Here is a 16614-nt window from a genome sequence, read left to right as displayed (position 1 = left end):
GTGATTAAACCACCCCTGGTTTCCCTAGAAAATACACCATCAGCATTCACAAGTTCCCATCTTCTTCATGGCAATTTTCCAGATCTCTTTGAATGCCCAAGAGACACGCTTCTGGAAGCGCACTGCATGAAAGCTCTTGGGAATGCTGATGGTGTGTTCTCAGGTCACCACCTCACTGATAGCAGAATAGCCCTTCTTCTCACCACTCTTCTTCGTGGGAGACATTATGCTGGGCCCAAGGTGGAAATCAAAAGACATTTTTAGATGTAGAAAAAATAGTTTACAATGTCCAAACTTTTTCTGAAAAGATAACTTAAGGTAGCGTTTCTGCAAAATAAGTAATTAGCTCAATAAAAAATAAGTATTGGAGTATAAAAATGCAAGTAATTCTTTAATAAAAATATAAATTTATACAAATAAGTTATATATATATTTTGTTTTTGGTTTTTGTTTTTTTTGCAGTTTTTGGCTGGGGCTGGGTTTGAACCCGCCACCTCCAGCACATGGGGTGCACCTTACTCCTTTGAGCCACAGGCACTGCCCCAAGTTATATAATTTTTTAAAATAGTTTGGGAAAAATATAGGGGAAAACACAAAATACAAAGAAAGATTACAGTCCTAGAAGGAAAGGAGAAAAGTGAAATATGGAAAAAATATTTGCAGAAATAATGGTTTAAAACTTCTCAATTTTGTGAAAGAAAACTCTTATAGATTCAAGAAACTGAGCAAATCCCACACAGAATAAACCTAAAGAAAAAAATCTCGAAAGTAGCCAGAGAGAAACGACATGTGAGAAATGACCTGTGGGAGAATGATGAAGGCCAGAAGGAAATGGTACAACATTTTTCAAACACTGAAAGAAAAGAATTGTTAACCCAGAAGTCTATATCCATAAAAATACCTTTCAGGAATGAAAGAGAAATAAAGACTTAGTGAATCAAATCGAAAAGAATCTGTTCCCAGTAGACCTGCTCTAATTGTTAAAGGAAGTTCTATATATAAATGTGTGTGTGTGGGTGTGTGTGTGAAAGAGAGAGAGAGAGAGAGAGAAAGAGAGAAAGAAAATAATATTGAAAGGAAAAAGGCAGGAGAGAAGGAGCAAGGGATAGAAGAATGAACAAACTCACAATATAAGGAATGAAGAAAGAACAATGGAAAAGGTAAATACAACAAGCAATGTTTCTCCGCTTGAATTTAAAAAATAACATGACATTTGTTTTTTTATTTTTTATTTTTTATTAAATCATAGCTGTGTACATTGATATGATCATGGGGCATCATACACTAGTTTCACAGAGTGTTTGACACACTTTCATCACAATCGTTGACATAGCCTTCCTGGGATTTTCTCAGTTATTGTGCTAAGATATTTACATTCCCCATTCACATACACCCTTGTAAGATGCACCGCAGGTGTAATCCCATCAATCCCCCTCCCTCTAACCCCCTCCCCCCTCCCTTTCCCCACCCTATTCTTAGGTTGTGACTGGGTTATAGCTTTCATGTGAAGCCCTAAATTAGTTTCATAGTAGGGCTGAATACATTGGATACTTTTTCTTCCATTCTTGAGATACTTTACTAACAAGGATATGTTCCAGCTCCATCCATGTAAACATGAAAGAGGTAAAGTCTCCATCTTTCTTTAAGGCTGCATAATACTCCATGGTGTACATATACCACAATTTATTAATCCATTCGTGGATCGATGGGCACTTGGGCTTTTTCCATGACTTAGCAATTATGAATAGGGCTGCAATAAACATTCTGGTACAAATATCTTTGTTATGATGTGATTTTTGGTCTTCTGGGTACATGCCCATTAGGGGAATTGCAGGATTGAATGGCAGCTCTATTTTTAGATCTCTAAGTGTTCTCCATATATTTTTCCAGAAGGAATGTATGAATTTGCATTCCCACCAGCAGTGCAAAAGTGTTCCCTTTTCTCCACATCCACGCCAACATCTCTGGTCTTGAGATTTTGTGATATAGGCTAGTCTCACTGGAGTTAGATGATATCTCAAAGGACACAGTAAGTAAAGCAAGCAAACAGCCCTCAGAATGGGAGAAGATATTTGCAGGTTATGTCTCCGACAAAGGTTTAATAACCAGAATCCACAGAGAACTCAAACGCATTAGCAAGAATAGAACAAGGGATCCCATCGCAGGCTGGGCAAGGGATTTGAAGAGAAACTTCTCTGAAGAAGACAGGTGCGTGGCCTTCAGACATATGAAAAAATGCTCATCATCTTTAATCATCAGAGAAATGCAAATCAAAACTACTTTGAGATATCATCTAACATTTGACATTTGAAAGCAAAAACTGTAATACTGTCTGATGTGGTTTTAAATATATACACAGCTGATATTTTAAGACAACTATATAATTGAGGGGGAGAAGAAGGGGACATACATGGTGAGGTTTCTTACATTCTACTTGGAGTAATAGAATATTGATACTAATAACACTGTAGTAAGACAAATATGTATATAGAGCAATTACTAAAAAACAAAGCAGAGAATATTTTAAAAAGCTTTAAATAAATTAAACAAAATACTATAAAATACTCACATAATACACAGGAAGAAAAGAAAAACAAAAAACAATAGAAACATAGAAAATAAAAAATGAAATGACAAATTTAAATCCTAACATATCATTAATTATATTAAATGTAAATGGTATAAACACACTAATTAAGAGACTCTCGGAGCTGATTTTAAAAAAGACCCAACTATGCTAGCAAAGAAATTTATATAAATAGAATAAAATTAAAGTACAAAATATGCACTATGTAAATACTAATCAAAAGAAAGCTGAATGGTCTATATTAATACCAAAGTAGACTTCAGAGCAAAGAACAGTACCAAAAAGAAAAAAGTAGAACTTTTTTTACATAATGATAATTTACATAATGATAAAAGGGTTAATTCTTTAAGAAGACATAGCAATCTTAGCATGTATGTATCAAACAACAGAGCTCCAGAATACAGCAAACAGAACTGGAGAGAGAAATAGGAAAATTCAGAATTTTAGAGGGAAGATGGTTTGGGGATGATTCAAGCATGTTACATCTCCCCCTCAGATCATCAGGCACTAGATGGTCATAAAGACAACTGAGATCCCTCACATGTGCAGTTTATACTAGGGTTTTGTTTTGTTTGTTTGTTTTGAGACATAGTCTCACTATGTCACCCTGGGTAGAGTGCTATGACATCATAGCTCATAGAAACCTCAAACGCTTGGGCTCAAGCGATTCTCTAGCCTCAGCCTCCCAAGTAGCTAGGACTACAGACACCTGGCTATTTTTAGAGACGGTGTCTCACTCTGACTCAGGCTGGTCTCAAACTCCTGAGCTCAGGCAATCCACCTGCCTCAGCCTCCCAGAGTGCTGGGATTACAGGAGTGAGTCACGGTGCTTGGCCTACAGTAGTGTTTACACTCCTATGAGAATCTAATGTCACAACTGATCTGATGGGAGGTGGAGCTCAGGCAGTGATGCAAGTGATGGGGAGCAGCTGTGAATATAAATGAAGCTTTGCTCCCTTGCATGCAGCTCACCTTCTACTGTGTGGCCCAGTTCCTAACAGGGCTATGAACCAGGAGTTGGGGACCAAAGTTTTAAATCACTAAGTTAGTGGTAATTCATTACAGCAGTAATAGAAAACTAACACAAAGTAATTTTCATCTAGGGTGATTTTACACCCCCTAACGCCTGGCAACATCTGGAGATAATCTTGATTGTCAAGCCTATACTCACTAAACATGGCCAGCATTTAGACACTACCAACATCTAGACAGTATGGAGGAGGACGTTGCTATATCCTGTGATGCACAAGACAGCCACTGCGCCCCCACCCCCACCCCACAGCATCTAGACACTACCAGCATCTGGTAAGCAGAGAGCAGGGTGTTGCTACGTCCTGTGATGCACAAGACAGCCACTGCCCCCCCAGCATCTAGACACTACCAGTGTCTGGTAAGCAAAGAGCAGAGTGTTGCTACGTCCTTTGATGCACAAGACTTTCAACCCTGGCCTCACAACAAAGACATTACCAGACCAAAATGTCAACAATGCTAAGTCTGAGAAGCCCTGTGCTATGGTTACACAAGTTATGTAAGAGATCATCACTATGGGGAAGGCTGTGAAGGGAACACAGTAATTAAATCAAAAAATATATAAATGGCAGAGCGTGATGGCTCATACTTATAATCCTAGCACTCTGGGATGCTGACATGGGTAGATTCCTTGAGCTCAGGAGTTCAAGACCAGCCTGAGCCAGAGCGAGATCCCATCTTTACCAAAACAGAAAAACTAGCCAAGTGTTGTGGCAGTTGCCTATAGTCCCAGCTACTCAGGAAGCTGAAGCAGGAAGATTGCTTGAGCCCAGGAGTTTAACACTGCTATGATCTGTGATGATGCCACAGCACCCTGCCCAGGGCAACCCTCAAAAAAAAAAAAAAAAATATATATATATATACACACATACATACATACAAGCATAATCACATGGAGAATAAAAGAATACACAGCTTCCAAACCACTAGAAGTAAAAAAAAAAAAAAAAAAAAAAATACATTGGGCAAATATATAAGCTTAAGGGAAAGAAACAAGGAGGGACTACATATCAGCATATCATCAAAAGGATGGACAACAGCACATGAAAGTTGCGAGAAAGACCCCTTCCAGAATCCAGTGAGGCTCACAGGCACAGGAACGACCCTGTCTCAGAATCCAGTAAGGCTCACAGGCACAAGGAACGACCCCTTCTCAGAATCCAGTGAGGATCACAGGCATGGAGGAGAGACCACCTACTCAGAATCCAGTGAGGATCACAGGCACAATGAGAGACCCCCTACTCAGAATCCAGTGAGGCGCACAGGCATGGGGAAAGACCCCTTCCAGAATCCAGTGAGGCACACAGGCACGAGGAGAGACGCCTTCTCAGAATCCAGTGAGGATCACAGGCACGAGGAGAGACGCCTTCTCAGAATCCAGTGAGGATCACAGGCACGAGGAGAGACGCCTTCTCAGAATCCAATGAGGATCACAGGCAGGAGGAGAGACGCCTTCTCAGAATCCAGTGAGGATCACAGGCACGAGGAGAGACGCCTTCTCAGAATCCAGTGAGGATCACAGGCACGAGGAGAGACGCCTTCTCAGAATCCAATGAGGATCACAGGCAGGAGGAGAGACGCCTTCTCAGAATCCAGTGAGGCTCACAGGCACGGGGAGAGACGCCTTCTCAGAATCCAGGGAGGCTCACAGGCACGAGGTGAGACGCCTTCTCAGAATCCAGTGAGGATCACAGGCACGAGGAGAGACGCCTTCTCAGAATCCAGTGAGGATCACAGGCACGAGGAGAGACGCCTTCTCAGAATCCAGTGAGGATCACAGGCACGAGGAGAGACGCCTTCTCAGAATCCAGTGAGGATCACAGGCACGAGGAGAGACGCCTTCTCAGAATCCAATGAGGATCACAGGCAGGAGGAGAGACGCCTTCTCAGAATCCAATGAGGATCACAGGCACGAGGAGAGACGCCTTCTCAGAATCCAATGAGGATCACAGGCACGAGGAGAAGACGCCTTCTCAGAATCCAATGAGGATCACAGGCACGAGGAGAGACGCCTTCTCAGAATCCAATGAGGATCACAGGCACGAGGAGAGACGCCTTCTCAGAATCCAATGAGGATCACAGGCACGAGGAGAGACGCCTTCTCAGAATCCAATGAGGATCACAGGCAGGAGGAGAGACGCCTTCTCAGAATCCAATGAGGATCACAGGCACGAGGAGAGACACCTTCTCAGAATCCAGTGAGGATCACAGGCATGAGGAGAGATGCCTTCTCAGAATCCAATGAGGATCACAGGCACAAGGAGAGACCCCCTACTCAGAATCCAGTGAGGCGCACAGGCATGGGGAAAGACCCCTTCTCAGAATCCAGTGAGGCACACAAGCACGAGGAGAGACGCCTTCTCAGAATCCACTGAGGCTCACAGGCACGAGGAGAGACGCCTTCTCAGAATCCAATGAGGCTCACAGGCACGAGGAGAGAAGCCTTCTCAGAATCCAGTGAGGCTCACAGGCACGGGGAGAGACGCCTTCTCAGAATCCAGTGAGGCTCACAGGCACGAGGAGAGATGCCTTCTCAGAATCCAGTGAGGATCACAGGCAGGAGGAGAGACGCCTTCTCAGAATCCAGTGAGGATCACAGGCACGGGGAGAGACGCCTTCTCAGAATCCAGTGAGGATCACAGGCACGGGGAGAGACGCCTTCTCAGAATCCAGTGAGGATCACAGGCACGGGGAGAGACGCCTTCTCAGAATCCAGTGAGGCTCACAGGCACGGGGAGAGACGCCTTCTCAGAATCCAGTGAGGATCACAGGCACGGGGAGAGACGCCTTCTCAGAATCCAGTGAGGCTCACAGGCACGGGGAGAGATGCCTTCTCAGAATCCAGTGAGGCTCACAGGTACGGGGAGAGACGCCTTCTCAGAATCCAGTGAGGATCACAGGCACGAGGAGAGATGCCTTCTCAGAATCCAGTGAGGATCACAGGCACGAGGAGAGACGCCTTCTCAGAATCCAGTGAGGATCACAGGCACGAGGAGAGACGCCTCCTCAGAATCCAATGAGGATCACAGGCAGGAGGAGAGACGCCTTCTCAGAATCCAGTGAGGATCACAGGCACGAGGAGAGACGCCTTCTCAGAATCCAGTGAGGATCACAGGCACGAGGAGAGACGCCTTCTCAGAATCCAATGAGGATCACAGGCAGGAGGAGAGACGCCTTCTCAGAATCCAGTGAGGCTCACAGGCACGGGGAGAGACGCCTTCTCAGAATCCAGGGAGGCTCACAGGCACGAGGTGAGACGCCTTCTCAGAATCCAGTGAGGATCACAGGCACGAGGAGAGACGCCTTCTCAGAATCCAGTGAGGATCACAGGCACGAGGAGAGACGCCTTCTCAGAATCCAGTGAGGATCACAGGCACGAGGAGAGACGCCTTCTCAGAATCCAGTGAGGATCACAGGCACGAGGAGAGACGCCTTCTCAGAATCCAATGAGGATCACAGGCAGGAGGAGAGACGCCTTCTCAGAATCCAATGAGGATCACAGGCACGAGGAGAGACGCCTTCTCAGAATCCAATGAGGATCACAGGCACGAGGAGAAGACGCCTTCTCAGAATCCAGTGAGGCTCACAGGCACGAGGAGAGACGCCTTCTCAGAATCCAATGAGGATCACAGGCACGAGGAGAGACGCCTTCTCAGAATCCAAGGAGGATCACAGGCAGGAGGAGAGACGCCTTCTCAGAATCCAATGAGGATCACAGGCACGAGGAGAGACACCTTCTCAGAATCCAGTGAGGATCACAGGCACAATGAGAGACCCCCTACTCAGAATCCAGTGAGGCGCACAGGCATGGGGAAAGACCCCTTCCAGAATCCAGTGAGGCACACAGGCACGAGGAGAGACGCCTTCTCAGAATCCAGTGAGGATCACAGGCACGAGGAGAGACGCCTTCTCAGAATCCAGTGAGGATCACAGGCACGAGGAGAGACGCCTTCTCAGAATCCAGTGAGGATCACAGGCACGAGGAGAGACGCCTTCTCAGAATCCAGTGAGGATCACAGGCACGAGGAGAGACGCCTTCTCAGAATCCAATGAGGATCACAGGCAGGAGGAGAGACGCCTTCTCAGAATCCAGTGAGGATCACAGGCACGAGGAGAGACGCCTTCTCAGAATCCAGTGAGGATCACAGGCACGAGGAGGGACGCCTTCTCAGAATCCAATGAGGATCACAGGCAGGAGGAGAGACGCCTTCTCAGAATCCAGTGAGGCTCACAGGCACGGGGAGAGACGCCTTCTCAGAATCCAATGAGGATCACAGGCACGAGGAGAGACGCCTTCTCAGAATCCAGTGAGGCTCACAGGCACAGGGAGAGACGCCTTCTCAGAATCCAGTGAGGCTCACAGGCACGAGGAGAGACGCCTTCTCAGAATCCAGTGAGGCTCACAGGCACGAGGAGAGATGCCTTCTCAGAATCCAGTGAGGATCACAGGCAGGAGGAGAGACGCCTTCTCAGAATCCAGTGAGGATCACAGGCACGGGGAGAGACGCCTTCTCAGAATCCAGTGAGGATCACAGGCACGGGGAGAGACGCCTTCTCAGAATCCAGTGAGGCTCACAGGCACGGGGAGAGACGCCTTCTCAGAATCCAGTGAGGCTCACAGGCACGGGGAGAGACGCCTTCTCAGAATCCAGTGAGGATCACAGGCACGGGGAGAGACGCCTTCTCAGAATCCAGTGAGGCTCACAGGCACGGGGAGAGACGCCTTCTCAGAATCCAGTGAGGCTCACAGGCACGAGGAGAGACGCCTTCTCAGAATCCAGTGAGGATCACAGGCATGAGGAGAGACGCCTTCTCAGAATCCAGTGAGGATCACAGGCACGAGGAGAGACGCCTTCTCAGAATCCAGTGAGGCTCACAGGCATGAGGAGAGACGCCTTCTTAGAATCCAGTGACGATCACAGGCATGAGGAGAGATGCCTTCCAGAATCCAGTGAGGATCACAGGCACGAGGAGAGACACCTTCTCAGAATCCAGTGAGAATCACAGGCACGAGGAGAGACCCCTTCCAGAATCCCGTGAGGTGCACAGGCACGAGGAGAGACCCCTTCTCAGAATCCAGTGAGGATCACAGGTACGAGTAGAGATGCCTTCTCAGAATCCAGTGAGGATCACAGGCATGAGGAGAGACGCCTTCTCAGAATCTAGTGATGATCACAGGTATAAGGAAAGACCCCCTTCTCAGAATTCACTGAGGCCCACAGGCACGAGGACAGCACTTGAGTGAAGATACAGAGACACTAATATGAAGGAGGGGTAGTGTTCAGATTACATGGGCCCTTCTCCTCTGTGAACTAAGAGGCAATGGTATCGCCCAAGATAGGAATGCCTGGGTGGGGAAAGGAGTGAAAAGCTTCTGTGGGCAAATGTAGTGGGGCCTCAGTGAGGGTGGGACAGCGATGCTTCAGGGCAGTACTGATACCAGGCAGGACATGTGTGTAGCACCCAGGCCATCTGCACATCAGCCCCGAAGCTTCCACCACCAACACTCTGTGGTTTGGGACAGTAGTGTCAGCAGGGCAGGGCAGGCAGATAATGAGTATTAGCAGGAGGAGAGTGAAATCTGAAATGCTGACAAGGGGGTCTGCGCTGGGGAGGGAGACAAAGGGAATAGGAGGAGCCAACAGGCTCAGAGAATAGGGAAGTTCTGAGAGCATAATGAAAGCAAAGAGAAAGTACAGTGGGAAAGAGAGCAGGCAGAGCAAAGCAGACAGTGGAAGGCTGACTGGGAGCTCTGTGTCATTCGAGATCTTGAAGGGAAACTTCTGGGCTTCTTCCCTAGAATGAAGATGGACACCACTGAGATGGAGAAAACCATGAGGCCAAGGGTGTGACATGGATTCTTATTTATCCTAGCTGTGGCTGGCATACACACTGGCTACCGCAGAAAGCTACCTGTAGGCAACTTTCAAGACTGCTCTTTGTATAAGGCAAAGCATCGTCCAAGGGAGATCAATAGAAAAAAAAAAAAGTAGGGCAGGAATACAAAGAAAAGTACAATTAGACTCCCCCTGCTTCAAAAAGTACTAAATAATTTCTCTCTTTCTGATTGAAGTTCTTTAACAAAGCCATAATCATTAATTTAATCCCACTGTGTACCCCACCCCCAGTCCAGAATGGCAGGCCTGCATGGCACATCATGGCCCCAGGCTGTACTTTCCCAAGACCATTCAGCCTATAGAGGACAGCTGTGCTGTCACCACACCAAGTAGCTTCACTACTGAAAACACTCCTCAAAATCTATAGCTGATGATACTATAAATGACATTGTTAATTTCTGTAGAGGAACAGACACCGTGCTTGTAAGGACAGTTACTGATTCTTATCACATTAAAAGGAAACACTGAGAACAGGACAGGCTCCTGGCAAGCCTAGAGATGTTATGTGACTTGGGGGCAATCCCCCTAGTAACGCAGTGTTCCCCAATGAGATAAGATCTGTCACTGGTTGGTATGCAGGGGTTAAACATTGATGTTTGGTGCTCCTTCATGGGGGTTGTGGGGAAAGAACACATGAGGAAAGAGCACGTGGCAATCCTTATGCATGCAGCCCTGTACGTCATTACTTTAACTGTCCACACCTGATGTGTATGTCATTAGTTTAACTCTCCACACCTGTTGTGTATGTCATTACCTTAACTCTCCACACCTGTTGTGTATGTCATTACCTTAACTCTCCACACCTTTTGTGTATAACCTTAATACCCATTGCAGAGGAGGCTCAGAGTTCTGCACCTCTGCTTAGCCCACCTATTGCAAGCTAGCACTTCAATCTTTGTCCTGCCTGGTTCTTTCGTGTGGCACCGGAGGGTGTAGTGTCCCTGGCAGCGACAAATTTCATTGTCAGCTATTTCACTGTTAGTATGTAGAAATGCAACTGATACTTGTATTTTGATTTTGTATCCTGCAACTTTACTGAGTCCATTTATTCTAATAGGTTTTTGGTGAAGTCTTTAGAATTATCTATACATAAGACCATTTCATCAACAAGCAGAGATGATTTAACTTCTTCCTTTATAATTTGGGTACTTTTATTTCATTTTCTTGCCTAATTGCTCTGGCAAGAACATCCAGTACTATGTTGAATAGAAGTGGCAAGAATGGCCATTCTTGTCTTCTTTCTGATCTTACAGAAAAAGCTTTCAGCCTTTCACCATTGAGTATCATGACAGCTGTGGGCTTGTCATATACGAGCTGTGGTCCGCAACCAGCAGGCCACAGACAGGTACCTATCTGTGGCCAGTGAGGCACCAGGCCACACAGCAGATGGTGAGAAGCTGGCAAAGAAAGCTTCATCTGTATTACAGTATCTCCCCATTGCTGCCCAAGTGCCGCCTCCTATCAGATAAGCAGTGGTATTAGACTCTCTCAAGAGAATGAACCCGACCGTAAACTACACATGTGAGAGATGCAGGTTGCACCTCCTTACGTGACGCTAATGCCTGATGATCCAAGGTGGAAACATAATGCACTTGAACCTCCCTAAAGCCAGTCTGCCCTCTACCCTGGTCTGTGGAAAAATTGTCTTCCATGAAATGGGTCTCTGGTACCAAAAAGGTTAGGGACCACTGATATGCAGCCTATGTGCTGTTGAGGGACTTTCCTTCTATACCTAATGCTGACAGCTTTTATTACAAAATGATGTTGAATTTTATCAAATTCTTTTTCAGCATCTATTGAGATGATCATATGACAATGTGCTAAATGATATAAGCCAATCACAGAAAGACAACTATTACATTATCTTGCTTATATGCAGAAACTACAAAAGTCAAACTTACAAAAACAGAAAATAGAATGGTGGTTTCCAGGCCTAAGAGGTCAGAGAAAAGGGGGGACATAGGTTGAACGATGCAAATTTTCATATCTAAGATAAATAAGTCCTGGAGATCTAATGTACAAAGTGTTGACTATGGTATTATATGCTGGAGATTTACTAATTGTTCTCAGCACACACACAAAAAGGGTTGACTATGTGAGGTGATGGGTATGTTAATAAGCTTGATTATGGGAATCATTATACAAGGTATAGTAATATCAAAACATCATGCTGTAAAAAAAAAAATACGCATTGTACCCCTAATTTTTTGTCAATGATTCCTCAATAAAACGGTGGTAAAAAATAAAGCTGATAAGTCAAGAACCCAATCAGACCATATCAAATAGGGTATAGGGAAAGGAGTGGGGGTATCTGATAAAAGAATACCCCCAGAGTTTCTTAAAATACAAGGTCCTTCTTAGACTCCTTGTCCAAAATGGCAATGAATCTGCTTGTGAGGTTCCAATGCCACACACAAAATGATATTAATGAAACACCCAGAAATAGTGAAACTGAAGAATGTGGCTTGCTGCACCCCAAGGTCAGTAAATAAGAATGAAAATTCAAAAAGGAAACTGCAGAATGAAGTCCATAGGAAAGGACAGTGCAGACCTCCGGCCCCAGATAGTGCCAATCCTCCCTTCCCATGGGTAATCAACAATTTTATTCCAAGAGTTGGAGGAGAAGAACATCCAGGTCGGAGATGGAGCTAGAGAAGGCCCTATGTGGTATCTGTCTTCCTGCCCAGCATCCATCCCTCCTCCTGATAAGAGCAGGCTAATTGTGTAGGACCATTCCCTCTGCCACCATGTACACTCTGGCAAGATGGTCAACCAAGCTGCCTCTGCTCCAAAGGGTAAAACTTGTTTGAATCCATCAAGTGTGAAATGGCTGGAAATGCTGGAGTTGATTACCTCAAGAGGCATGCCCTGCAGGGACCGAGTGCCTCTTAGTGCTCCACCTTGGACCCTGGTTCTAGCTCTCTCCTGTCAAGGCCTCCTTCTTTAGCTTTTCCTTTCCTTCTGTGAGCTGCCCTATATCCTTCCAGTAAATCCACACCCTTTGGCTTGTATTAGCAGAGCTGGCTCTTGTTGCTTGGGAAAGGCTAAGGCAGCATCAGGTCGGAAGTGGCTGGCCTCCCTTTCTCTACAGCATACACCCGTATGACGTCAGCCAGGCCTCACTCTCCAGCAATGAAGTGCAGTGCCAGACAGCCTGCAGTCAGAGGCCAGAACAGGCATGAGAATCAATAGGGAAGTGGGCATCGTCCAGGGACTAAGAGCGACAGAAGGGCCTGGCATTGTAGAAATGCAAGGGCAAGAACAGAGCACAGCAAACAGGCAGCCCCTTCATTATTCAATTACTCACTCTGTAAATTGAGAATTAATGTTCACAGTTTCTGGTGAGTGACATAATTACGATTTAAAAAGGGCAATTAATCATCAGCTTGTTCACTGCCTTGCTGGGAGCCACTTGCTACATTGAACACCAGTAAAGCCAGAAAAGCATTAAACACACAAATAAATACAACCACCAAATTCCAGCCTTTACTGCTCCCACTCCTGCAACTCCTGTGACTGGCCTCAGCTACATGAGAGCTCTACATCTGTTTCTTGTTTCTCCTACTACACTGCTCTGCCCTACCCCAGTCTCCGCCCTCTAAGCAGGGGCCCCTCCCCTTCACAGCTGGCAAAGACAATAAGGCTTCCCAACATTGTTTGCTGCAAGGGAAGAGAAAGACTTTGGGCCTCTGGCTCTCAGCTCCCAGGGGCTAGAAAAGAAAGAAGATGTGGAAGAGAGAGAGGAGAAAGGAAAGAGTGAGAAAAAAAGTCAGATGGCTGAAATGGGTGGTGGTGCGGGGACTGCTGGAGGAACCCGGGCCTCTCAGCCTGGGCACATGAATGCTGCCGAGTCCCTGAAAGCTGGCCCACGTCCTCAAGGCCAGCCCACCTCTCTGTGGACTCTCCAAAACTCTTCTGCAGGTCTGAGCCCTGGCTGATGCCCAGCTGCTCAATCTGACATCAAGAATCCAAACGCAAGCTGGCCGACTAACACAGGCATTTCCACCTTCTTCTAAAAGGAGACAGAGCAGAGCTGTCTCTCAAAGGGTGCCCTTCCTGGGGAAGAACATTTGAAGGAAAAAACTTCAGGGATGAAGTTCCACTGCACAAAACAAGAATGAGCGTCTGTCACTTCAATACTGCCACTGTCACAGGCCAGATCACAACTAGTTAGTGCTTCTAGCTCTTGAGCTAGAAATGGCTGTGCACAGACCTCTCTGCACAGAGACTAGTCTTAGCCTCTCCCACTGTCTGCTCTGTCAGGATGCGCAGGCAGACCCTGCTCGCTGGTCACCCAGCAGCCATTTACCCCAGTGCTGGTGCCGTCCCTCATGCTGACGGAAGCACTAGTTCTGTGGGAGGTAAAGCTTCTGGTCTCAGGAAAGGCAGGCTCCTGTGCCAGCCTCAGCAGAAACGAACCATGGTCCTTTGCCAGGGACTCATCTGAGATGGTCACATATCTCAGCTGCAGCCATGTGCATACACAGGTGCTGGAGAAGTATCCCTCCTGCTCCTTCCAGCTGGAGCCATTGGTCTGAGAACAGAATGCCCTATGACCATGAGGGAGAGGCCCCCAAACCGTGCAGAGGCTGCCATCTGCTCAGAAACAGCTGGGCTGGCACACCCACCTCAGCAGCCACCCACCTCCAGTCTTCTTGTGCAATAAGATAGTAAATGTTTGAGCTGGTAAGCCACTGATAGTTGGGTATTCTGCCCCTTGCTGCCAAATGTAGTCCCCAGTCCACACACACCATCGTTGCCGAGAAGCACAGCCTCTTCACAGAATGTTCTAATGACTCCCAGGCCTGAAACATCACCAGAGGCAGTAAAGGATCACGGCAAGCAGGACATCGAGGCCACTACAAACCCAGACAAGCCAGCCCAGACCAAGAAGATGACCTCCAAGGGCAAGGGAGAAGCAAGCAAAGAGTAAAAGGCATCTGCATTAGAAAGCTGGTAAAGGTGATGTCCCACCTATGGTGTATATTGCAAGGGTACATGTCAAATCTATTTTTTTTTTATTAAATCATAACTGTATACATTGATATGATCATGGGGCATCATACACTCGCTTCATAAACCATTTGACACATTTTTATCACAGTGGTTAACATAGCCTTTCTGGCGTTATCTCAGTTACTGTGCCAAAACATTTACATTCTACATTAAGAGTAGAGTATAAATGTCCTAACACAATAATTAAATAAGTAAGGTGAAGGTTATGTTAACCAGCTTGAGGTAAGTATTCCAAATTGTACATAAAATCGGCACATTGTACCCCATAAACACAATAATATACACAGTTATGATTTGATAAAAAAAATTATTAAGAAAAAGAAGAAAGCAGGTAAAGATCATGCATGGGGGGCAGGGAGTACTTTCATGTGTACGCATCAACTACTCTGGGTGATTACAGGAGAAATCCATAATAAATCTTACCCTAAGGCACAGAGCTTAGAAGCTAGAGGACTGCAGTGATGACTTTTTATTGTATGCTTTAGGGCTTTTTTTCTTTTTTAAGACAGTCTCACTCTGTTACCCAGGCTAGAGTACAGTGGCATCATCATAACTCACTACCATCTCAAACTCCTGAGCTCAAGAAGTCCCCTGCCTCAGCCGCCTGAGCAGCTGGGGCTACAGGCATGCACCACCATGTCCAGATGATTCCTATTTTATTTTTTGTAGAGACAGGGTCTTGCTATGTTGACCAGGCTGGTCTCAAACTCCTGGCTTCAAGCAATCCATCCACCTTGGCCTCCCAAAGTGCTGGGATTAGAGCTGTAAGCCATCAAGCCTGGCCTATACCTTTGTAAATTTTGACTTTTGAGTCATGCTAATGTATAAGCAGTCCCTATGTTACAAATGAGATGGGTTCTATAGGTTTATTCTTAAGTTGTATGTAAGTTGGAACAGGCACATTTACCTATAACTGTAATAGCCTCTGTTCATAAATAAGAGCCACACATAAGCTGGATGTTTGTAACTCAACAACTTACTATAGCAGCCTCTGTTTATAAAGTGCAAGATGTACGTTAGTCAATGTTTTTAACTAAGGGACTGCCTATGTTATCTATTCAAAAATAAAATTTTATATGAAGGAAATGAATAGAAAAAAAAATGTAGAAGAAACCTCCCTTTAGTTGTTTCCCTAACTTTGATTATCCAAGTGCTACTTGGTGATTTTTGCCAATTTGTGCATCACCTTAGTTAATATTTTTCTTAAAATCTATAAGCACTTTTTTACTTCAACTGGTTTTAAAACTTTATATAACTAGCAAAAATGGAGAGCCATTATCACTTGCCATCATAGAATCTAAATGCAAAAGCAGAAGTGATGAAAACAAACTACTCTTAAATTCTACATTGTTAGACCCACGCTGAGAAGCCTCACATGCACTTTCCATCAAAAAGGAAGATTAGTGTTACAAACAGGTAGGGATTACACTGAAACTTTACACAGAAGTTAAAGCACTGAATGACTCTATTAGCTCGTTGGCAGGCTCTGAGACACACGTAACTGATGAGAAGGAACCCTCTCTCTCCTGACTGCTCTGATCCACTCAGAGGCGCCGTACAGACCAGACACTGAGCTGCAAGCCAAAGAAAAGATAAATAACACATGGCCTTTTCTTGCCCTAAAGAATTTGTAACTCTAGTGGGTCAAATAAGTAAATATAGTAAAAGTGTTTTATACCCATATACTTAATGACTATGAAATCAACTATACATGCTCAGTAAAGAACTAATATTATTATTATTATTATTATTATTTTAGACAGAGTCTTGCTCTGCTATCCTGGGTAGAGTGCAGCGGCATCATCATAGCACCCAGCAATGTCAAACTCCTTGGCTCAATTGATCCTCCTGCCTCAGCCTCCCAAGTAACTGGGACTACAGATGCCCACCGCAATGCCTGGCTAGTTTTTCTATGGTTACTACAGAGAGGGTCTTGATCTTGCTCAGGTGAACTCCTGAGAACTCCTGATCTCAAACAATCCACCTGCCTCACTATCCCAGAGTGTGAGGATTACAAGTGTGAGCCACCATGCTCAGGCCATATATTTTTATTTTTGATAAGTATGTCAAGACAATTCAATGGGG

At 45.5% G+C, this 16614-nt stretch overlaps 1 protein-coding gene across 4 annotated transcripts in view; it reads right to left on the bottom strand.

Moving 5' to 3' along the window:
* The window catches only part of CHCHD6 (coiled-coil-helix-coiled-coil-helix domain containing 6), a 311456-nt gene that overhangs the window by 180527 nt on the left and 114315 nt on the right, over positions 1–16614 (bottom strand). The window lies entirely within an intron of this gene.

Source organism: Nycticebus coucang, chromosome 8, assembly GCF_027406575.1.
Source record: "Nycticebus coucang isolate mNycCou1 chromosome 8, mNycCou1.pri, whole genome shotgun sequence".
NCBI classification, from domain to species: Eukaryota; Metazoa; Chordata; class Mammalia; order Primates; family Lorisidae; genus Nycticebus; species Nycticebus coucang.
This window is presented reverse-complemented; position numbering and strand designations above follow the sequence as displayed.